The following is a 25,355-nucleotide window of genomic DNA, read 5'->3' on the forward strand; positions in this document are numbered from 1 at the left end:
AACCAAACTGAACTTCTCCAAGAAATTCTTCCACCTTAGATGCAATTCTTCATGTTAAGATTCTCCTAGGTATTTTTGATGTGTGGGAAATGAGGCTTATTGTTCTAAAATCCTTGCAGTTCACTGCATTACTTTTCTTTAGTATAGGTATAAATATTCCATCATCATTAGTGTTCTGTCTCTTGACAGGTCCAATGGTATAACTCAGCAGATTCTCTTCCTCCAATTTCCTCTGTCTCTTGCTTCCTCCTTCATTTCCTGATATCTTCTTGTTCCCATTATATCATCACGCATCATTAGTCATCTTCCTCTTGGCCACTTTCCTTCAATTTTCCCTTCTATCATTCTTTACAGTAGGCTGTCTCCTCTTAATACATGTCCTATCCAGTTATGCTTTCTTCTTATGGTCTTTAATAAATTCCTTTCTTCAACTCTTTGTAATGCTTCTTCATTGGTGATTTTTTCAGTCCACTTTATTTTCTCCATTCTTCTCCATAACCACATTTCAAATGCCTCCAATATTTTAGCTTCTTTCTTCCCAATTGACCATGTTTCTGACCCATATAAGGTCATACTCCAAATATAGCACTTAATAAGCCTTTTCTTTAGATTTTTATTCATTTTATTAATAAACAAATTTTTCTTGCTATAAAAGGCATATTTTCCTTTGTTAATTCTTTTATTTCCATGTCACATTTTCCATTTTCTTGTATTATACTACCAAGGTATTTGTATTGTCTCACTTGCTCTACACTTTCTCCATTCATCCTCACCTTGATACTTCCTGGTTTCCTGGAGACTCTCATCACTTTTATTTTCTTTGCATTAATTTTCATACCATATTTCTTGCATATATATTTTCAGATTTTTGCATTAGGTGTTGTAGTTCATCTTTGGTATTAGCTAGTATTGCTTGATCATCTGCAAATCTAATATTTTGCATTGTTCTTCCTCCAATAGTGATTCCTCTTTTCTCATCAAATGCTTCTTTTATCATTTCTTCTGCAAATATATTGAAGAGCGTCGGTGACAGGCAGCATCCCTGTCTTACACCTCTGCCAATCTCACATTTTTTAGTTTTCCTACTTTTGTCTTTATTATTGCCGTCTGGTTCATATATAATTCAGCTATTAACCTTCGGTCTCTCCAATCTAAACTATTTTGCATAATATTTCCATCAGATTTTCCCATTTCACCATGTCAAATGCTTTTTCAAGGTCGTTGAAGCATATATAAATGTCTTTATTTACTTCTATATTCCTTTCGCATATGGTCCTCATTTCTCCAATTGCATCTCTGGTTCCTATGTCTTTTCTAAATCCAAATTGATCATCCCCCAGAAAATACTCCACTCTATTATACAATTGTTGATTTAATATTCTTAGCAGTATTTTGGAGGCATGTGAGAGTATGCTTATAGTTCTGTAGTCACTGCACTTAGCAGGATTGCTTTTCTTTTCAATTGGTATAAGAATACTCTCTGTGAAATCTTTAGGCCATACTCCTGTTTTGTGAATGAGGTTGCAGAGTTTCCATGTTTCTGTTATACCTTTGTTCTCCAGTTGTTTTAGGATTTCACTAGGTATTCCATCCACTTCTTCCATCTTTCCACTTTTTAATTCCTTAATTGCTATTTCTACTTCTCTCTTTAGTATTTCAGAACCTCTTCTGTTGAGATTTCATTTTGCTCTTCCAATTAAATTTTTGTTGGTCTTTCATTTTTTGCGTAAAGTTCTTCAATGTATTCCTTCCATCTTTCACCTTATATTTCAATATCATAAATCAGTTTTACTTGCTTATCTTCTAATGGCAGATTTCTTATGCTTTTTTTAATATTTGTAATTTCTTTTGCTTTTTCAAACATTTTATCATATCGCCCCCTTTTTTCCATTTCTTCAATTTCTTTACATTCTGTTTTTAACCATTCCTCTCTTGCTTTATCAGTTTCTCTTCTCAGTTCATTATTTAATACTTTGTATTTTCTTCTTCCCTCTTCAGTGTTTACATTTTTCCTTCTTTTCCCCAATTTTCTTATCATTTCATTTGTAATCCATGGCTTTTTAATTATTTTCCCTTCCACAAAACCTCTCTCTTCAGCAGCTGTTTCATATATCAAGTTTTTCATTTGATTCCGTTTTGCATTAACATCCATAGTTTCTTCAGATATATTCTCTTTGTTCCTTATTTTATTTTCCAGTTCTTCTCTGAATTTCCTACCTGCATCTCCTTTGAGTTTTTCTAGGTTCCACCTTTTTTTGCTTTCCTTTATTATATCGTATTCTTAATTCTGTAACAAGCAAATTATGGTCTGAGTCATTATCATCATATTAATAAGGATATCAACATATCCTGGATATGTTGATATCCTTTTTACATTGTTTCTGTACCTATTTTGTATTAACATATAATCAGTCTGGTATCTTGCGATATCACCTGGCATTTTCCATGTATATCTTCTTCTCTTTGGAAGTTTAAACCAAGTATTACCAATGATTAGTTTGTGTCTTTTACAAAACTCTATAAGTCTTTCACCTCTCTCATTCCTTTTTCCAAGGCCATATCTTCCTGTTATTCCCTTCTCTACCTTTTCACCTACGCTGCATTCCAGTCTCCCATCTAGATGGTACACCTTTTAGTTCTGTCTTCTTCCATTATCTCTTCTATTTGATTATATATCTCTTCTACTTCATTTTCATCATGCTCACTTGTGGGCATATATATCTGTATAATCATTATGTCCACAGGCTTTGCTTTCAGTTTAATCATAATCATCCTGTCACTTTTATATATTATTTTTTCTACTGTTATTTTTTAACCTTTTCATTCAACACAAATGCTACGCCATTTTCTCCCCGTGTTCTACAGGAATATATAATTTTATAACCATCACTTTCAAAATCTCCTATATCTTCCCATCTGACTTCACTTAGACCAACCACATCCAATTTATTCCTCTCCATTTCTTTCTTCAAGTTCTCTAATTTACCAGCTCTTAACATTGTTCGTACATTCCAAGTTGCAACACGTACAGTTTCTATCTCATTCTCTCTTGGATGTCTTATTTTCTTCCTATTTTCCTCAATACTTGGGATCCCATCCTCATTGTCCATTTGAGGATTTCGTTGGTTAACGACCTGAGAAGCCTCATTTCTTCTTCTGCCGGGCATGAAATCCATCGTTTGCCGATAGACCCCATTTTTGCCAGTTGTGGAAACTAAATTTGCCGAGTTCACCATATTTCTTGGAAATAATACTGAGGTGGTTTCCCGTTGCCATCCTCAGGAAACCATTTTTCAAACCTGGGAGAGCAGCAGACTCCCACTGCTTAGAATAGGCTACTACTCTCATTACTAAAGGTAGAAAATAAAGTAAATAGAAAAGATTCACCCCTAGCCCTCGAATTACTCTAATAGCATTGGGTGGAAGGAACAAGAAGAAGAGAGGAAGTATAAAGAAAGAAGATAGGGACCAGTCTACAGATAATATAACAGACATACATTACATGAAGTAAGGCATGGTCTAGCATAGGTACCTCAGGTTTGCCATTCCCATGCTCACTAGAGTGAGCCCTTGAGTATTCCTTCTGCCTTAGTTCTTTAATGGCCATTTCTACTTGTCTTCAAAATCTCTGGGCCTAGATCATCTTCATTTACCTTTATATCTTCTAATGGCAACTCATTTGGTCTATTTTCTTTGTTATATAGATCTTCAATGTATTCCTTCCATCTCATTAGGATTTTATCTTTTTCAGTTATGATTTCTCCATTCTTATTTTCTATGCTTCTAGCTCAAATTCCATTTCTCTTGTGATTTAAGCTTCATGCTTTTTCATACAAAAGATCATATCTTCCCACTCTCTTTATTGTATGCAAAATCCAAGATCTAACATTATTGAAGAAATCAGTACAATTGGAAAAGAACTTGGATTTAATGAACTGCATAATGGGGATGTGAGAAACTTGCTCGATTCCCATTCAGAACAGTTAAGCGAGAATGATCTCCTTCAACTAGAAGAATAGCATGTATATGAAGAAGAAGATAAGGAGTGCCAACAAGAAGAGAATGTTATGATGAAGAAATTAACTGCAAAAGAACTTGAGCTAGTTTTCAATCACATTGGGCATGCTAAGAAAATTTTGTTTGATGCTGATCCTGATCTGGAATGATGCTTTGAAGTCTGCCGAAATCTTGATAAAGCGTTGCCAGCTATCGCAAATTGCATGACCTGATGAAAAAGTTGAGCGCTATTCAAACATCTTTATCTATTTTATCTATTATTTATTTTATTTTATTATTATTTTTTTTTGCAAAAAAGTAGCTCAATCAAAAAATGTTTAGACATTAAATAAAAATTTAAGCAATTGATTTTTATTAACGTTGATGATTTTATCCTTTAATATATACCTTATAATTTTTTTTCAAATTTATGCTAACTGATGGATGATTTATAATTAATTATTCCTATTGTTTATTGTATTTGCTTAACACAATTTCACTTAGCGTACATTAATTGATGGATTAATTAACTGCGTTAAATGAGGTTTTCCTGTATATGCAGAGAAAAAAACTCACTACAATCTACATGGTATACTGGTCAACCATTAAGACTATTGGCTTGACCTCTAGTTTTAATCAAAGCTAGAGTCCTGTTATAATCATTATCTATTAGGTTACAAATATTAAATTAAGCTAGAGAGCAACATGTTCTCTCTCTCTCTCTCACACACACACAAAAGTTACTCATATAAGTATACATATAAATTTAAACAAACCAGTATGGATTTTGGCCAATAAAAGCTGAAAAATTGCTTAGAGTCCTAAAGTCAGAGTTTGCTGGAAAACTTGATGAATTAGGTGGGCTGTGAACGTGCTATCCAAATTCTTGGGATTTTTATGTCACCATTATTGTTAAGATTAGGGCAGTTAATTAAAATTTCACAGGCTTCTTTAAATTTCCATCCATATCAGGTTTTGGTATGATGTAAAAAACAAGTACTTTTCCAATCAATTTGGTGCAGGTGTCAAGAGTGTGATCTGAGAGGCCTGATTCACCAAAAGTATTAAATTTAACGAGTCATTTTTCTTTTTTACGGATAGGGATTGTACGTCCAGTTTCCCCAATATAAGGTAAGTTACAGGTGCCATAGATACAATATTTGATAGTCCTAAAGTTGCGTTAAGCAAATACAATAAACAATAGGAATAATTAATTATAAATCATCCATCAGTTAGCATAAATTCGAAAAAAAATTATAAGGCATATATTAGAGGATAAAATAATCAAAATTAATAAAAATCAATTGCTTGGCTCCAGGGTGAGCCAGTGGGACAGAAAGAGGATTGTTATTATTGTTCCGGGCAACTCCAAGGTGTCGACAGACTCATCGAGGGAGGCCCTAACATCATGTCAAGAACAACTATTCGACATTGACACAGTATCTATCATACCTTGCCTTGAACTCATTCACGGTCGTAGCACCCACAACAGACTCTGGAAGCTTATTCCACTCATTCACCGCTCTCCAAGTAAAAAACCTAGCTCTAACTCCCTTGTCAACTACTCTCTTGCCCAGCTTCATGTTTGGGGTGGTGCACCTAAAACTTTCCTTAAAATCCTTGATGTCATCCAGAGGCATGCAATTAGGCTCATAGATGTTGCACCTGTTAATACAAGAACCTGCAGCTGCCCATCACCCCTTTACTCTGCAAACTGCAAAGTAAAGGGGTGATGAACCTGGTTCTATTCATCCTCTTTTATTCTGTGCACTTCTGTACTCTGGAACAGCCTTCCTCAAGAAGCATTCCCAAACAACTACAACCTGCAATCCTTCAAAAAAAAAAAAAAACTTCTGTCTCAGTCCTCATCTACACCCCACACAGCACTGATGTGTCTATAGGTCTCTTGACTTCTCATGTATGGGATGTAAAATATATAAAATAAAAATAAAATATATATAAAAATAAAAAAAATCAAACATTTCCAGGGAGCTTTTTCAGTACCATCCCATATGTGAATAGTCTTAAGATAGATTTAGGATTTATACAGTTAGCAGTTGTGTATGTGAGAAACGTCTTGAGCAGAAAAAGGAGACTTTTTTTTTTTTTTTTTGGATGCAGAGGAGTCTGTGGATGTTATGTGCTTATGTTTGGAGAGACCAGAGGTGTTCAAGGAGAGAGAGAGAGAGTTGATCTTGTGTGAATATCTGAGTATTATTAAAGGTGAGACAGGTGTGGTCTTACTTGCATGAAATGAGGTAGGATTATATTTTGCTGGCATTGAAATTGACAAGGTTGTTATCATCCCACTGAAGTATGGCAAGGAGATCAGTTTTTTAAGACATTACAAATTGTGGAAGATCTTGTCTCTTGGATATACAAGCACCAAGATTTATCAAATGGGATATGGAGCATGCTGTTGGAAAAACTGTGGATAGGTTAGTGATAGCTCATTTATTACTACTACAGGCTACTCCATGGAGTCCTTAGACTCATTGAGGGAGGCCCTAAACATCATGCTAACATTTGCGCAGTATCTATCATATTTTGCTTTGAACTCTTTCGCAGTCATGGCACCCACAACACACTCTGGCAATTATTCCACTCATTCACCACTCTTCAAGCAAAAAACCTAGTTCTAACATCCTTGCTAATTACACTCTTGCTCACCACTAGACCTGTTTTGAAAATTTTCCTCTGTAAAATTTAATTTAAATTTAATAAAATTAAATTTTTAATTTTATTAAATTAAAACAAAATTTTGGTTTAACAATAAGAATAAAGGCATAGGTGGATTGATATGGTACAAAGTGCCTTAGACGATAGAAATATAAGATCTGATAATGTTGGAGTCTTGACAAGTAACGGACTGATTTGGAGGAAAATTGTAGATAGGAAGTTAGTAATGATGTAATTTTTTTCATGTATTACTATCATATCCTGTACACCCCTTGAGGGTACATGGCAGGAATTTGATGATAAAACAAAATTAAATAAAAATTTAATCTTGTAAAAACCCTTTAGTAATTCGTATGTCTCTTTCTCTTCTTCTTTCTCAGCCATTTTCGATCCACTGCTGAATAAAGGCCTTCCCCATGATCTTCCAATTTTCCCAGTCTTCTACTTCCACCATCCATCTCTTTCCAGCCAGTTTTTCTATTTCATCTGCCCATCTTGTTTTTGGGTGTCCTTGTCTTCTCTTTCTGGTTGGTATCCATTCTGTTACTTTTCTGGTCCATCATGCTGGCCTGGTTGGTCGAGTGGTTAGCATATATGCTCTCCAGCCAAAAGGCTGCGGGTTCGAATCCCGCTGTGGGCATGGATGTTTGTGATTGTCTGTGAAAATATAGTGGTGGTGGTGGCAGCAGACAGTAGATGGCATTGGTGTAGATGATGATGGTGATGTAGTTGGTGGGTTTGAGTGGTGGAGACAGAGTTGTAGAGTAGGTGCCCTTCTTTGATGAGTCTTTGGACTCCTTGGAGGTGTCCTGTATTAATAATAATAATCTATTGTCCATTGCTCGAGCCACATGTTCTACCTATCTCCATTTGGATGCTTTACAATTTCGATTTCATCCAAGACTTGTCTGTGATCTGATCCATTCCTTACTCTTTTTATCAGTGTTATTCCTAGAATGATTCTTTCCATTCTTCTTTATGTTCTGTCTTAATAATATCACTCCTTTTTCTCCTGTCAGCCAGTTTCTGTAACCCACAAATCTTTAACCTGTTCTCATAAAGTTATTATTATTATTACGGGCAACTCCAGGGAGTCATTAGACTCATCGAGGGAGGCCCCAAAACATTTTCATCACAACTATTCGACATTCATACAGTATCTATCATACCTCGCCTTAAACTCATTCACTGTCACAGCATCCACCACAGACTCAGGGAGCGCATTCCACTCATTCACTACTCTAAAAGTAAAGAACCCAGCTCTAACACCTTTACTAACCACATTTTTGCCCAGTTTCCATGGATGTCCCCTAGTCCTCCCACAACCAGTCCTGTTCTCAAAAATATCTTCTGAATTAATTTTATAGAAACCCTTCAGTAATTTGAATGTCTCAATCATATCTCCCCTCCTCCGCCTATCAACCAATTTTTGCAACCCACAAATCCTCAACCTGTTCTCATACGGTTCATTCCACAGACCTGCTATCATCTTGGTCACTCGCCTCTGGATCCTCTCCACCTCCTCCCCATCAAGAAGAAACCTAGGTGACCAAATCTGAGCACAGTAGTCGAGATGAGGTCTTATCAAGGCTCGATACAGAGGAACAATAACCTGCTTGTCTCTGCTTGTCAACGTATTCTTCAGCAACCAAGTGATTTGATGAGCTGATTTGGCCACTTTTGCAATGTGTCCCCTAAATTTCAATTCCTTATCCACCAACACTCCTAAATCTCGTGCCTCATCAATTTCCTGGAGCACGGTTCCACCAATGCAGTAAACTGCCTCCCATCTTTTCACCCCAAAATGCATAACCTTACATTTTGCCACATTAAATTGACATCCATTCTCCCTAGCCCAGACCTCCAATCTATCCAAATCATCCTGCAAAATTTTGACGTCATCTGCATTCACTATTGCCCTACCCAACTTCGCATCATCCGCAAACAAATGAACTGTTCCTCTCAGATCCTTTCCTATATCATTTATGAACAAATTAAACAGCAGTGGTCCAAGAACAGATCCTTGTGGTACACCACTAGTCACAGGCCATCTAGTGGACTCTACTCCTGAGTAAACCACTCTCTGATATCTCTCCGTCAACCATCCTCCTATCCATCTCACCAACCCTATGTCCATTCCCATATGCTGCAATTTACTGATTAGAATTCCATGTGGTATCCTGTCAAAGGCCTTAGCAAGGTCCAGCAGAATCACTGTAAACCCATTACCCTTATCCAGTTCAGCCGTCACTGTGTTATAATACGTGAGCAAGTTACTGAGGCATGACCTACCCTTCACAAAACCATGCTGTCCCCGATACAGTATCCCATTTTCTTCTATCCAATCTTGTATTTTCCTCTTGACTATTTTCTCTAAGACCTTGATAATGATTCCTGTTATGCTGATTGGCCGGTAATTTTCAACAGTAGCCTTGGAACCACCTTTGTGCAGTGGAACTATTTTCCCCTCTTTCCACCCCCTTGGGACTGACCCAGTCCTGAGGCTCAAATTAAACATAATGGTCAAGGGCACTGACAATTCTTTGGCCGCTTCACGTACGACACGAGCTGGTATACCATCCAATCCCACAGATGTATTGACATTGAGGTTCTGTAATAGACTAGTTACCTCTACCTCATTCATCGCAATTCCAGTATAAGCTGTTGGTTCCTCCATTTCCGCAAAGCCACCACCTGGATGATATACTCTTGCAAAGTGCTCGCTCAGTAATTCCACAACATCGACTGATTCAGTTACCTCCCTACCCTCAGCATTTTTTAAGATCATTCTACCATGAGCATTTTTCCTTTTACTTGCAACATATTGAAAAAACTGTTTGGGATTCTCTTTAGCCTGCATGGCCAATTTCCTTTCGTAATCTGCTTTTGCTTTTCTTACCACCCTTGTTACCATCCTGGCCTGAGCTTTATACTGTTCATGCACCTGATGGTCACCCTTCTCCTTAAATTCCCTCCACAATTGTTTCTTTTTTTGCAGCTCAAGCTTAATAGTGTTATTCATCCATTTAACCCCTACCTGATTTATTATTCGGACTCTTGGTATACAGTCAACCATTGCCTCCTGCAAACAGTTCTTAACCACCTCCCATGCACCATCAACATCCAGCCCTTGCAGTTTTACATGCCATGGCATTGAGCCAAGCACACACCTAAGCTTGTCATACTTACCAGCCCGGTAATTCCACATATACCCTGTCTTAATTGTAAATTCGACTCCTTTAGCCACCTCCCAAGTCATGACCTTATGGTCACTCTCACCAATTGGTGGCAACATGGTCATGTTCGTTACAGCTACATTCTCAGTTGCAATTACTAGGTCCAGCACTCTCTGCCCCCTGGTATTTTCCAATACATGTTGCCGTAGATAGTTGTCCCTTAATAACTGCATAAAATCCAATTCCTTCCTCCCATGTGCCCTCTCCTCTTTCCAGTCAATGTTACCATAATTGAAATCACCCATAATAATTACCCTCCTTCCATTCATTTCTTCTATTTGCTTATGCATACTATTCCCACCATCCACTCCATCACCCGGTCTATAGCAGCACCCAATTGTATATTTTGTTCTGCTAGATTGTATCTCACACCAAACAGCCTCAAATGTGCTTTTTTCCCCATCCTGCAGTTCAACTTCTATACTCCTTGGCTGAAGCTCATCAGCTATCATCAATAACACTCCTCCCCCCTTTTTATTCACCCTGTCACTCCTGAACACGCTATACCCATCGCATTCAATCCCACTAGCTTTATCATCTTCTGTCAGCCATGTTTCACTAATACCGACAACCTGTGGCCTGGAAGTGCCAACCATGGCCAAAAACTCTTCCTTCTTGTTCCTAATACTCCTGGCATTAGTGTACATGAATCGCAGAAGCCCATTTGTCCCATCCCTACTTTGATTCCTTATACTAATTATCCCATTCTGATTTGTTGTCCGTCGTACTCGCCTGGGCGTAATATACTCATTCATACACTTAACTGTCCCCCCTAAAGTCTGCATATCTACTCCCCCCCCTCTTAATAAATCTAGTTTCCCTGAGTCTGTACATCCACTTCCACATCATTCATCAACACTCTTTCAAGTCTCCGTACACCAACTCCATTCAAATGTAACCCATCCATCTTATATAAGTCCTTTCGCCCATCGAACTCATTCCACACATCCACAAATTCCACACCACTCTCCATGCATAACCCACGCATAAAGTCATTGGCAATTATGGCCCTCCTTCTAAACACTTCGCTGTCATACCGCGGTAAGATACTCACCATCCTAACTCTCTCACTCTTCTCTTTTGCTACCTCAAACAACTCCCTCACATCCACTATCATTTCCATTTTGTCCTCTTTCAAATCATTCGTTCCTGCCACTATTATCATCTCTTTCACCCTCTGTTTTTGCAGTCGAATAGATTCGCTGACGTCCTTTATGTTCGCACCCGGCTGGTACGACTTCGTTAAACTCTCAATTATTACGCCTCTTAATAGCGAATCCCCATACAGCACTCGCTCCTTCATTGTATTGACGTTTACGTACATTCTATTTTTTGCCGTCACAGACTTCCGCCGGTTATTTGTCGGTACGTTCAACACACATTTTTGCATACGCTCCAGTTGTCGTTTGGCTCTGTGTATCGCGCCATGTAAACGGGCAATTTCGCTACTCGCATTTATCTCACCATTTTCAGTATCGATCAAATCATCCATTCCTTCGGTGTTTCTACCTTCATTTACACTTTCAGCGACGCTCTCACACCTATCTGGCACTACCACGCAATTCTCTAGTACACCGCCATTTTCTACATTCTGACTACCGTTAACGATATCAGTCTCGATACACGAAACACGCTTGAAGTCCTCATTCTCTTTACACTTTCTACACATATTAACTCCACTATCACTTTCTAACCAGACTCCTACCGCTCTTCGCAAGGCATACATCTCACAGACAGCACATTGCATAAATTCTTTTACATCAAAACTCTTAAGCAAGCATGGCGACCTGGCTGCCATTTTTTTCTTTATCGGTGCCATGTGTACGCTATCTTTTCTTAAAAATAATAATTAAAATAACAGAAAACAGGCAAAAATTGCACAGACACACCAAGAATCAAAAAGCAAACAATACTACTTAAAATTCTGGTAAAATATCTAATGTTAACACAAAATAATACTGATCTTTCCAGGAGCTCTCGACAAGCCGACGATCTAATCCGTGCGACACACACAGAAGTTCATTCCATAAACCTGCCACCATCTTGGTCACTCGCCTCTGAATCCTCTCCACCTCTTCCATATTAGCAAAAGCATGTGAATGAAAGTTACAGAGCCCTGGGCACTCTGGCATTGGTGTGGAAATTTGAAGACAGGCATTCTAGTTGAAAAAGATGGAATGCAGAAAATGTGATAGTAATTTGATAATTAAACTTTTTTTTTTTTTTCAGACCTCAGATGCTTTGGAAATGTCTAAAGTGATTTCCACCAAACCTTTCCATAGCACTGTTCCTTAGATTTGGTGATGTTGACTGGAAAATCTACTGTGCAATGAGAGTTGTAAAAATATTGGGTTATTAATTAACTGGTAGGCTTCTAAGTGGTGAAGGAGTTGGCTGTTAATGACTTTCTTCATTATTTCTCCACAGTAAAACTGAAATGAGTGCAATGACAATAGTTCAATGGCTGATGTATCTCCTTTCTTTGTGATTGGTTGAATATAAGCTTCTTTCTTCTGTAACAGTTAGATAGGAGATGAGAATTGAAGATTCTAATAATGATACCAGACATTCAGGACACAAGTTTTAATCACAACTTGAAAGATTCCATCATGACTAGAAGACTCGTTGGTATTCAAACTATTCAGGATTCTTCAGTGGCTTCCTAATGAAAAAATATGGGAGGCATTCAGTGTAAATTTCTGGTAAAGAGTGGAGGGGGAATCTGCTTTGATTATCAGTGCAGGAGTTTGAGGAGGAAAATGATGCCAGGAGATTGACTTTTTTGTGCATGTATGTGTGTGTGTGGGGGGGAGGAATGTTACAATAATACCATGTGGATGTGAGGCAGGTGGAACCAGGATGGGCAGAAGTTGCACTCAGTGGCCATGGCAAGGGACCAGAAGGCTTGACAGTCAAGCCTTCTGGTCCCTTGCCATGTTTTTGTACTTGCCAAGCCAGTACAAAACAGTACAATGACTACTGGCCAAGCCAGTAGTCATTTTACATCTATCAGGTTGCCCTGTATGCTGAAGTTTGTTTTTAGCCAATTATGATATGCTGAATTTTTTGGTGGCTATCTTTAGTACATTTGTTTGAAAAACTAAGGTTTGGATAGTAGTCTTGGCCTTTGAGTGGAAAGGAGCACAAATATCTTCATTTCAGTAAGAATAACATTTATATATTTATTCAGCTGGAGTAGCAGCTGCCTGGGTCTGAAGAGCAAAAATTGGTGTATGATGATGAGAATTTTGTAGTATCAATAAAACTATAGTAAAACACACACCTGCACTGTAAAAAATGTATTTCATAAATTATAATCAGTTACACAGGTATTTCAAATGATCATCAGTGTTAGAAAGTGAATGATGGGAACTTCAGAAACAACAATGCAAGTGCATAGAGAATTTTATATTTTTGCATTTAGTCTCAGTAGTGCCAGGTTATGCTATCAGGATCTGATATTGTGGGTGGGTGTGGGTGTGTGTGTTATTAAAAACAAAAAAAAATTGAGAAAGTTATAACAATTTCCCAAATTTCTGGAATAGAAAGTCCATTGTTGAGGTTTAGGATGCTGAAGAAGTGTACCTCAGCACTTTCTTTGAAATACATTCGAATTTCTTGGTGCTTTTATATAGTAATTTAACTTTATTCCTGAGAATCCTGTGGGTAATATAGTTAATTCCATGTTCAGAAAGACCAGATATGTTTTTTTGAGCCCAGTATAGGATTGGTATTCTAAAATGTGTTTTGCAAAAAAGATCGGCCTGTTTGTCCTAAGTAGGAAAACCGCTTCCAGGGATACAACTTCTACTTCTTTCTCAGCTGACTTCTACACAGTTTTTACCTTACATAGTTTACACAGTTTCCAGAATGCCCTTCATGCTATGAAGGGCATTCTGGAAGAAAGGTGACTTGGATTGAGATTATGGTCTGAATTACCAACAGATGAACCGACATGTACAATATTTTTTATCAGAACTGGTTGATAAGAGATCACTGGTGGTGTTGGGAGAGTGGAGAGGATTATCAAGAATTCTGGTAGGTAGATGAACAATTTGTGATTGTTACTGACAATACATATCTCTACATCTGGCATGAATGGTGGAATTTGAGAATGGAAGCTATTCTGGGTTGTGAACATTGAAGTCTCCAAGGAAGACAACCCTCACAATTTGAAGAGTGATAGAGACAGTAAATATAACTGCATGGGAGGCAAGGAAATTTTGAGCCACAGCAGATTATAAAGATGAAATTTGAGATTTGTCATTCTCTGCTACAGAATGTCAGACTTCACAAGTGCATAACATCTTGTACCAGAAGGGATCATGCAGAGTGTAGTTTGGAAAGAGTAGGATGGACAGTAGCAGACAAATGAGTTCCCCAATTCAGATTCTGTCAAAAATAGTATATCGGGTTTAGATGCCTTAAGTAGTAGTGCACTAGATCTAGCTGACATTTCATCCAGCAGAGAAGATATGAATTATACTCGACAAGATTTGTGATGTCAAACTTTTCTTTAATCACACTTGGGTATAAGTAAATGATTAAAACAAATATAATTTCTTGATGTTAAGTGTAATTTACTTTCTTACTAAGTTCAAGTTTTAAAACTTGCTAAAAGAAAGATTATGCACTTATGGCAGCAGTACTGGCCAGGGTCATCAAAATCTCATTTTGGAAAAGAGGCTGCACTGCATGAAGGTGGAGAAATCTTGGCTGGGAGAAACTATATGTTGTGCTTCACCAGTTGATTGGTGGCTCAAGTCATAGACAGGTAGCTATTTCATATGTTTCTTTGTTATGTTTTTAATCCCACTTCACCTTCAGTGATAACTGGATCTTCAGACAAGAATTGAATTAATGGAATGACATTAATTTCTTAGTTTAAAGTTAACATATTTATTGCTGCTTCATTATCTCAAAATATAAGTTTTTTCCTTTATTCAAGGACTTTTACTTTCCTATTCAAGAAAATTCTGCACCTGTGATTTGCCCTGTTTGTACAGGATCTATTATAAATCATTGACATAGCATTTTCACACTTGGGAAGGAGAGAAAGAGAAGACTCGAAAGTATCTTTTTAGAAGAGAATGTGAAACTCTTCTCTTTGTTTCAAAGAGTACTGTTAGGTTAATTTTGATATTCTCTCTTTGATTCATTGCACTGTTTGTCACACCCTACTAATTTCTGCTATGTCTTTTCTCTAGATAATCTGTGGGCATTGTTTATGTAAATTTACATCTATAATTCTGCTACATTATTTAAAGCTTGTCAAAATGAGATGCAGCTTCCTACCATTCATTTTTGGTAGCATCAAACTGATATTGGTCCTTCTTCATATATATTTATTCTGTCTATATTCTTTGAATCAACCTTCCTCAACATTAGAAATTTCTCCTGGAAGTTTTAATCTGATGTACTTTTATTTATTATTTGTATGGGATTTTCCATCTTTCTACCCCATCTCTTTGGGGAGAGGGGTTTGAACCCTCCTAATGAGGGATTAGGTATATATATATATATTTTATGACTGTAAATCTATGTGTGTTCATGGGGCCAGTTTGCCTGTTCTGAGGGACGAAAAACCCAAGTTTTCGTGTGAAAAAAACTCTTTACCTCTGGCTAACTTGCCTTTAGTTGAAAGAGACTAGATAAAAGTTCCTCACATCATAGACAGGAATCGAACCAGGTCTTTCTGACCAGAGGGCTTTGGCTGTCTACTAACTGAGCTATGGAGGCTCTATCTGATGTACTAAATTCTTTATATTGTTTGATCTCTTTATGCATACTATAAGGAGTGTTCTGAAAGTAATGCTTCAATTATGATAGCATATGATAAAATAAAAAATAAATAAAAAAAAAGATTGTTTGAAGTCTATTTTCACACTATTTCTCAACAAAATCTCCTCCCCTTTCAACATATTTTCTTCACTGCATAACAATTTTTTCAGAACCATCATCATCATCAAATTCCTGCCATGTGCCTTAAAGGGGTGTACAGGATATGATAGTACTACATGAAAAAAAATTACATCATTACTAACTTCCTATCTACAGTTTTCCTCCAAATCAGTCTGTTACTTGTCAAAACTCCAATTTTATCAGCTCATATATTTCTGTCTTCTAAGGCACTTTTTACTATATCAATCCACCTATATCTTGGTCTTCCTCTGGGTCTTTTTCCTGCCAACCTGGCAGAGAACACTTGTTTTGCTAATCTTTCTTCTCCCATTCTGCTTAAGTGACAATACCACTTGAGGTTAGCTTTGTTAATGCATTCCTGGATGCTGACAATATCAAGTTCTTTCCTAATATCCTCGTTTTTAATATGATATTGCCACTGATGCCATCTGTTCATTCCCCTAATCTTTCTCAGGACTCTCATATCAGCAGTCTCTAGTCTTTGGTCAAGTGTTTTACTTTTAACTCAGCTCTCAGATCCATAAATTAAAATTGGTTTAAACACTGTCTTATGTACAGCTAATTTAGTGTTTTGGCTAATTTCTCTCTTATTCCATATAAATTTATTCAGTTGACTTCCTACCATACCAGCTTTTTTGATTCTGTTGTCTATTTCCATATTTAATTTACCATCTTCACTAAAAATCGTGCCTAAGTAGCTGAAATCTTTTACTTGTTCCACAGGTTCTCCATTCACAACACAGTTGACATTTTCAATGATTCTGCCTGTTTTCATTGTCTTTGTCTTTTTATTGCTGACCTTCATACCATATCTATTACAACAGTTATTCAGTTTAGTCACGGAATCTTGCAGACTCGTAGTGGATTTGTTGTTAAGTATAAGGAAGTGGAGAGAAGGAAGAGGGGAGATATGATAGAGACCTACAAGTTGGTAAGGGGTTGTTATAGGATCAATGGTGGAGAAATTCTACAGAGAATAGTGGGATATCAGGGGAGAACCAGAGGTCATCCCTGGAAACTGTATAAAGAGGGTGCGAGTAGGGGAGTGAGAGGCAGGTTTTTTTTGTGCAGAGTTGTGAATGATTGGAATGCCTTGCCTGAGAGTGTGGTGTCTGCAAGGAGTTTGAGTGTGTTTAAGACGCGGTATGATGAGATGTGTGTGAGATAAAAGGACTTCCTAGATGAGTCTTTGACTCCATGAGGTCTTGTTTAATAATAATAATAATATAACATCGTCTGCATAAAGCAAAGAGCTGACATTAACATCTCCAATTTTGATATCTTGTTTAATACCACTTTCCTTCATAATGTGATCCATATAGATAATGAATAACAGAGGGGATAATGTACATCTTTGTCTCACACCAGATTTAACATTAAACCATCTTCCTGTACTTCCTTTAATTCTAACTGCTGACTTACAACTCAAATAAAGACAGTATTGCTTGATATAATGCCTCATTGACACTATATAACTGTAGCATATTGAATAGCTTCTCTCTTGGCACCTTGTCATATGCCTTTTCCAAATTGACAAAACTTAAATACAGATCCTTTCTTTTAAGCTTACACGGTGATCCGAATGCATTTTTGAAAATTATGGAGACAATAATCGTGTTTGAATAAAAACTTTAGTTTAATATAACTAAAATCTACATTCGATGTTTCGACCTTTATGTCAAAGTCATCTTCTGGAGCATACAACTATACACAGAAAACAAGCTACACTACAATCAAACTGTTTTGTTAAAGATACTGACCAACCGCTACAACAATTGTTGGCCTGACCTCTGGTGAAAAAAAAAAAAAAAAAAAATACATCAATGCTAGAGTCCTATTGTTAGTGTTATCTGTTGGTTGTAGAAATATATTGGGCACAACAACAAGTATCTATCTATATACATATATTAACATCATGATTATACTTGTACATTCCAGCCAGTTGGTATGGAATGGTTTCTAATACTAGCTGAAGATTGGTTAGAGTCCTACTTATGCTGGATCTTATATATTAGGTAGGCTGAATGTGTGCCATCGAGATCCTTGGAATTTTCATACCATCTTTGTTGTTGATATTTGAGTGGTTTATCAGGATTTCGCAGGCTTACGTAAATTTCCTTTCATACCAGGTTTTTGTGTGGTGTAAAGAGTGCATGCTTTTCCAGTTGATTTGGTGTAAGGTGTTGAGTGCGTGGTCTGAGAGGCCTGCTTCACTATAATGGTTATATTTAATGTGTCCTTTCTTGCATGTGGGGATTGTCCATCCTGTTTCACCAGTGTATGGTAAGTTACAGGTGCAGCAGATGCAATAGAATCCAGGATATGCTGATGGGAGGGGAGGATCCTTACAGGAGTTAAATAATACCGCTTTCCTTCATATTGTAATCCATATAGATAATGAATAACAGAGAGGATAATATACATCCATGTCTCACACCAGATTTAACATTAAACCATCTTCCTGTACTTCCTTCAATGAAACAGAGAAACTACTCAAGTTCATCACTTCTTGGCCACCAGACACAGTTAAAAAACTCAAACCCACTACGCCCCCCCCCCCCAGAATATATAGGGTCCCGAAAATATACAAACAAAATGTGCCCCTTCGACCAATCGTGGAAGGAATAGACAATCCTAATTACCACTTAGCCAAGAAATTAGCGGCAACACTTAAGGAGTTGGTAGGTCATTCCCCCCTCCTACATAAAAAACACGCAACACTTTATAAACAAAATTAAAAACATAACACTCGACAAAGATGACTTATTAGTCCGTTTCGACGTTTCTACCCTTTTCACTAATATCCCATAAATGACACAATTCTCCTACTACAGAACAAATTTCCGCCTGACATTACGGCCCTCTTTGCCCACGTACTACAGTCTGTGGTTATTTCATGTGGCAAAACAAATTTTACCTACAAAAAAAAGGTACAGCCATGGGCTCACCACTATCCCCCCCCATTGCTAACTTCTACATGGAAACCTTTGAGCAAAAGGCTCTTGATTCTGCCAGACTAAGACCGACAGTCTGGCTTAGATACGTTGATGACATGTTCGCGATCTGGCTGCACGGACGACAAACGCTAAACACATTCCTTAGCCACCTGAACAAACAACATGAACGCATACAATTTACCATCGTAATCAAAAATCAAAATTCACTCCCGTTCCTAGGTACACTAGGCACACGTCTTCCTTCAGGCAGTCTATCCTATACGGTCTACCGAAAACCAACACACACTGGCCAATACATAGATGCTAATTCATACCACCACCCATCACAAAAATATGGAGTCATTAATACCCTTAAAAACAGAGTTGCAATCATTTGCTCTAACCAACAAGCCCTGAAACAAGAACTAAAAATCATCAGCGACACATTCATAAATAATTGCTATAAACAAAAATACTATTAATAAAATACTCCATAAAACAACAACAAAAATGATTCTAGATTACAGTAAAACCATAGCCATCCCATACATTAAAGGGTTATCAGAAAAAATCAACAGAATCCTACAGCATTATAACCTCAGTGCCACCTTTAAACCACCCACTAAACTTAAAACCATATTCAACTCCTCTAAGGATCCTCTCCTCCCATTAGCACATCCTGGAGTCTATTGCATCCGCTGCACCTGTAACTTACCGTACATTGGTGAAACAGGACGGACAATCCCCATATGCAAGAAAGAATATATTAAATATAACCATTATAGTGAAGCAGGCCTCTCAGACCACGCGCTCAACACCTTCCATCAAATCAACTGGAAAAGTATGCTGTGCTCTTTACACCACGCAAAAACCTGGTATGAAAGGAAATTTAAGGAAGTCTGCGAAATCCTGATAAACCACCCAAATATCAACAAAGATGGCATGAAAATTCCAAGGATCTGGATGGCACACGTTCAACCTACCTAATATATAAGATCCAGCATAAGTCAGGACTCTAACCAATCTTCAGCTAGTATTAGAAACCATTCCATACCAACTGGCTGGCATGTACAAGTATAATCATGATGTTAATATATGTATATAGATAGATACTTGTTGTTGAACCCAATGTATTTTTACAACCAACAGATAACACTAATATTGGACTCTAGTGTTAATGTATAATTTATTTATTTATTATTATTTTTTTTTTTCACCAGAGGTCAGGCCAACAATTGTTATAGTGATTGGTCAGTATCTTTAACAAAGCAGTTTGATTGTAGTGTAGCTTGTTTTCTGTGTATAGTTGTATGCTCCAGAAGATGACCTTGACATAAAGGTCGAAACATCGAATGTAGATTTTAGTTATATTAAACTAAAGTTTTTATTCAAACTTAAATCAGATCTTTGTTATATTCCCATGATTTCTCCACTATTTGTCGTAAAGTGAAGATCTGATCCTGACAGCCTCTATTTGACCTGAATCCAGCTTGTTCTTAACCAGGCTTTTCTTCCACAATTATTCATAAGACTATTACACTTTTTTATATAATCTTTTTCAAGTAGCTTTATTTTATCCTCCTACATGTTTCGCCAATCTGTTTCTATTGGCATCCTCAGGGAATACAAACTAGTAAGCTAAACTGAAGGTTACAGACTAGGTTATAACCAATGGTTCTAAATCATACAAAAAATTGGTATTGTGCGTGACAATGTGCATGTCTCGTTAACGTGATTTATTCGTAATGGCTCATGACGTAATTGTTATGAAAGTTCATTTCTTTGATGTTTAATGATCTGATAAAAGTTTTCCAAATTTCTGGTAAAATTAGACCTTGATTCTTGTTTAGGTTTTCAGTTTTACGGACGACTGTAGCTGCTTCTTTAAAGGTTCTTGAATGGTAGTTATCTTCTATGTATAGCATAAGTCTCTTATCCCACTCAATGTGATGGTTAGTAGAGGCAAAGTAGCATGAAAGGCCTGAAATGTCTTGTCTGTTATTTCTGACATATCCTATGTGTTCTTTCTTTCTCATTTCAAAGCTTCTAGATGTCTGACCTACGTAACTAATACCACATGAGCAAGGAATATTATTATCCAGAGTACTTGTAGAATGGGTGAGGATCTTTCGGTGATCTTAAAAATTTCTGAATAGTGTTGATTGGTTTGAATGCCACTCTGATCCTATGTGGTTTTAAAAGGTTAGCTAATTTTTTGGAAAGGTTGTTGACAAAAGGAATCGTAATTGTACTGATATCTTGGACGTCATCACGTTGTCGATGTGGTATATCAGTAAATAGAATCTTGTTATAGAGTCTTTTTGGGTAACCATTTAAAGAAAGTTCTCTAGATATTGTGGTTAATTCCGTTAGTAGGTCATCCTTGTCTGTCGTATACTGTATAGCTCTTTTCTTGAGACTATGGATAATGCTGAGTTTCTGAGATATGTGATGAGTTGAGTTGAAATGGAAGTAACGTCCAGTATTTGTAGGTTTTCTGTATACAGATAGGTTGATACTATTATTGGATTGTTTCTTTATTAAAATGTCAAGGAATGGCAGTTTTTTTATCTTTTTTAGACAAATTGTTCCCAAGAGACATCACTACTTTGTTCAATCACTGTTTAACTTCTATTTCATTTGGCAAAAAACGATCTACAAACAACTCACTGGATTAGCTATGGGTAGCCCCCTCTCCTCCTTGTGCTGACTTATTCATGGAAGATCTAGAGAAAAAAATCTTAACCCAGATCTTTCCAAAACCGAAAATTTGGTACAGATATGTAGATGACATCTTTATCATTTGGGATCATACTAAAGAAGAACTAATGAATTACCTCAACCAAATCAATAGTTTCCACAATACCATCAAATTCACATTAGAAATGGAAAGAGATAAAAAACTGCCATTCCTTGACATTTTAATAAAGAAACAATCCAATAATAGTATCAACCAATCTGTATACAGAAAACCTACAAATAATCAAGAATCAAGGTCTAATTTTACCAGAAATTTGGAAAACTTTTATCAGATCATTAAACATCAAAGAAATGAACTTTCATAACAATTACGTCATGAGCCATTACGAATAAATCACTTTAACGAGACACGCACATTGTCACGCACAATACCAATTTTTTGTATGAATTAGAACCATCAGTTATAACCTAGTCTGTAACCTTCATTTTATCTTACTAGTTTGTATTCCCTGAGGATGTCAATAGAAACAGATTGGCGAAACATGTAGGAGGATAAAATAAAGCTATTTGATAAAGATTATATAAAAAAGTGTAATAGTCTTATACTTGCATATATCTTACCAGGAACACTCAGTAGGGATATACCTCTGTAATTCTCACATTCAGTTTTATTTCCCTTTTTATATATGGGTACTATGAGAACTCTACTCCAATCATCGTGAATTAGTTCCTCTGTCCAGGCATTCTGAACTATGCAGTGCAGCCACTGTAAGACTTTTATACCACCAAACTTCAGCATTTCTGGTCGAATATCATCTACTTCTGCTGCCTTTCCACATTTCAAGCCTTTGATGTCTTTTTCTACTTCAAGTATGGATATGTATTCCTGACTGCATGCCTGGTCAGTGTTTTTTATCACTGTGCTATCATCACTGCTTGTTTCATTTAACAGTTTTTCAAAGTAATTACTCCATACTTCAAGGATATCTTTTTTTCTCATTTTCATGTCACCTTTATCCTCTCTAACTCCTTTTACAGCACTCTTTTCTCCATTCCTGAGCTTCTTCAATAATGTCTGGAATATTTTGCTACCTTCTTGATATTTATTTTCTATGTTCTTGCCAAAGTCCTCCCATGACTTTTGTTTAGCTAGTTTTACACAGTGTTTAGCTTTCTTACATTTGTCTCTGTATTCTCTAAGAGCACAAGCCGACTTATTTGCCAGGAACTTTTGATATGCTTTCTTTTTTTCCTTCACTGCCTCTTTAACTTCCTGTGTCCACCAGGGAGTTCTGATTTTTTTATCCTTGCAGACAACTTCACCACATGCCTCTCTGGCAGAATCAATCAATGTTTTCTTCAGAGTTTGCCACCGAATCTCCAAGGTTTGATTCCTGTTCTCAAACTCTTTTATTTTTTCTTCAATAATCTTTGTGTATTTTAGTCTGCAGTTCACATCTGAGAGATGCTCAACTTTTATTTGCTTTAAAACTTTTTTACATGTTACTCTTTTCAATATGAAATTCAATTTTATCCTGCTCAAGACTAAATAGTGATCACTTCCAATTTCAAATTCTCTGCACTCTGGTGTCCTGCACCAGGGAGAAAACATCACAATCAACAATAACATAGTAAATGACTTTTCTTATTCCTTGAATTCAGAACCATTGTAGTATAATCCTTCAGTTATCTAACTGCTGTAAGAAATCAGTTTGCTTATCAGATAATTGAAGGTTGAAGGGGTGGTTAAGTGAAGATAGTTATGTGGTGCTGTATTGACACATAATAATACAGTTTGAGGAGCAGATAATTGAGAGATCACTGTAACTCTTCAGTTTTTTTGAACCATTTTCTCACCTCTGCTTTGTCATAATCTTTATTTTTAAAATAATATTCTTGACATGTGTTTTCATTTTAGTACATAACCAAAGTCCAATATAGTCAGGTTCGTGACATATGAAGGACCTAATTTCACATTCTATTCCTTTAATAACTGTCGAAGTGAAAGAAGTTCTGGAACTTATCCTCTGTACATTCTGGACTTTTGCTCTATCAGAATTCTGATTATTTTCTTAACTGAAACATATTTCAGGAGTATTCATTTTGAAAATTCATCTTGGTTGAATGGTTAGCGTATCCGCTCTCCAGCCAAAAGACTGTGGGTTCAAATCCGATCGTGGGCATGGATATTTGTGATCATCTGTGAAAATACTAGTGGTGGGTAGTAGATGGTGCTGGTGTAAATGATGTGGTTCACTTTAGTTGGTGGAGTTAGTGGTAGTGACGGAGAGTTGTAGAGTAGTTACTCCTCCTTTGAGTCTTTGGACTCCTTGGAGGTGTCACATAATGATAAAATTATGAACAGGTCAAAGCAGAGGTACAAAAATGGTCCTAAAAGCTTTATTGCAGATGACTCGAAAACACATTATGCAATAAAGTAAATATTGAAAATGAGGAGGGGGAAGGAAATTATGCTATGTTTTTATATACAAAGATGGTCTGAAAAGTTCTCAGCCTAACAATGAAAAAACTAATTTATAATTTCAAAATTATTTTTATTTTTCTCCACAAATCTCCCTTAAGACTAATACATTTACTCCAGCGATGCTCCAGCACCATTACCCCGTCTCTGTAGTGGTTCTCAGTAAGATCTTCAAAATTCCCCTCTACAGCTGCAGTCACCTCTTGATTCGAAGAAATACTCTGACCAGCGAGGAAGAGTTTTAGTTTTGGGAAGAAATAGAAGTCAGAGGGAGCCAAATCTGGGGAATAGGGTGGATGTTCCAACAATTCATAGTTCAGATCCCTTTATTTTCCCATTACCAAAACACTTTTGTGGGCAGGTGCATTGTCCTGATGAAAGAAAATTTTTTCTTCGGCAAACTGGGTCTTTTCTCACAAACGTTTTCGTCTGGCTAGTTAAAAGATCGGAATAATATTCTCCAGTTATTGTTTTACCCTTTTCAAGATAATTAATAAACAAAATGCCTTTAGCATCACAAAACACTGTGATGACCTGCTGATGGAACCAACTTTGTGTCACTGAACAACCAGCTTCTGTCCACTGTTTTGACTGCTATTTGGGTTCTGGTGTGTAATGGTGAATCCAAGTCTCATCCATAATAAAAAATCAGTTTTATTCTTGTTAAAACGCTCCGAGCACTGTTCACAGATTTTAATGCGAGTACGTTTTTGATCTGCTGTGAGCAAGCATGGCACCCATTTTGCACCACGCTTTTTCATTTGCAATTCTTCATGCAAAATATATCCTACACGTTCTTTTGAAATGCCTATGGTCTCAGCAATTTCATGCACTTTGACTTGCCAATCATCCAATACCATATCATCACTTGATCAATGATTTCTGGTGGTGTTACATTTTTTGGACATTCTTCACGTGGATCATCTTCAAGGCTGGTACAGCCATGAAGATGATCCATGAGGAATTGTTGAAAATGAAGGAGAAGAATGTCCATAAAAACTTTTATGTACTTCGAACGAATTTCTTTTGTCGTTAAACCTTCTTTTACAAAGAATTTTATAACCGCACAATACTTATCTTGCGATTATAAAATTTTAATTTTATCCATTTCAAGGGATACAGATAACACCTTTGCTTCAGACAGCTGTATAAAACAAATTACTTGATCGAATGACTTGCAATTTCACATGGATGCTTATGACAGATGTACCAACTTACAAAAAAAAAAAAATCTTGCCGATAGTGAGCCATCTATGGTCAACGCCGAGATCTTTTCAGATCACCCTCTCAGTATTCATAAAGTAGGCTTCAAACTGTTTTTTTTATTTCACTGATATTTGTTTTGAAACAACACTCATACTAGTTTACTATATTTTTGATCTGCTTTTTGTGCATAATTTGCTG

The 25,355-nt window shown here is 36.8% G+C and overlaps 1 protein-coding gene across 1 annotated transcript in view; it reads left to right on the plus strand.

Moving 5' to 3' along the window:
- The window catches only part of LOC150101837 (glutamate receptor-interacting protein 1-like), a 369,473-nt gene that overhangs the window by 101,633 nt on the left and 242,485 nt on the right, over positions 1 to 25,355 (plus strand). The window lies entirely within an intron of this gene.

Source organism: Typopeltis vanoorti, chromosome 11 (assembly GCF_054136105.1).
Source record: "Typopeltis vanoorti isolate ZY-2024b chromosome 11, IOZ_Tvanoo_1.0, whole genome shotgun sequence".
In the NCBI taxonomy this organism is placed as follows: Eukaryota; Metazoa; Arthropoda; class Arachnida; order Uropygi; family Thelyphonidae; genus Typopeltis; species Typopeltis vanoorti.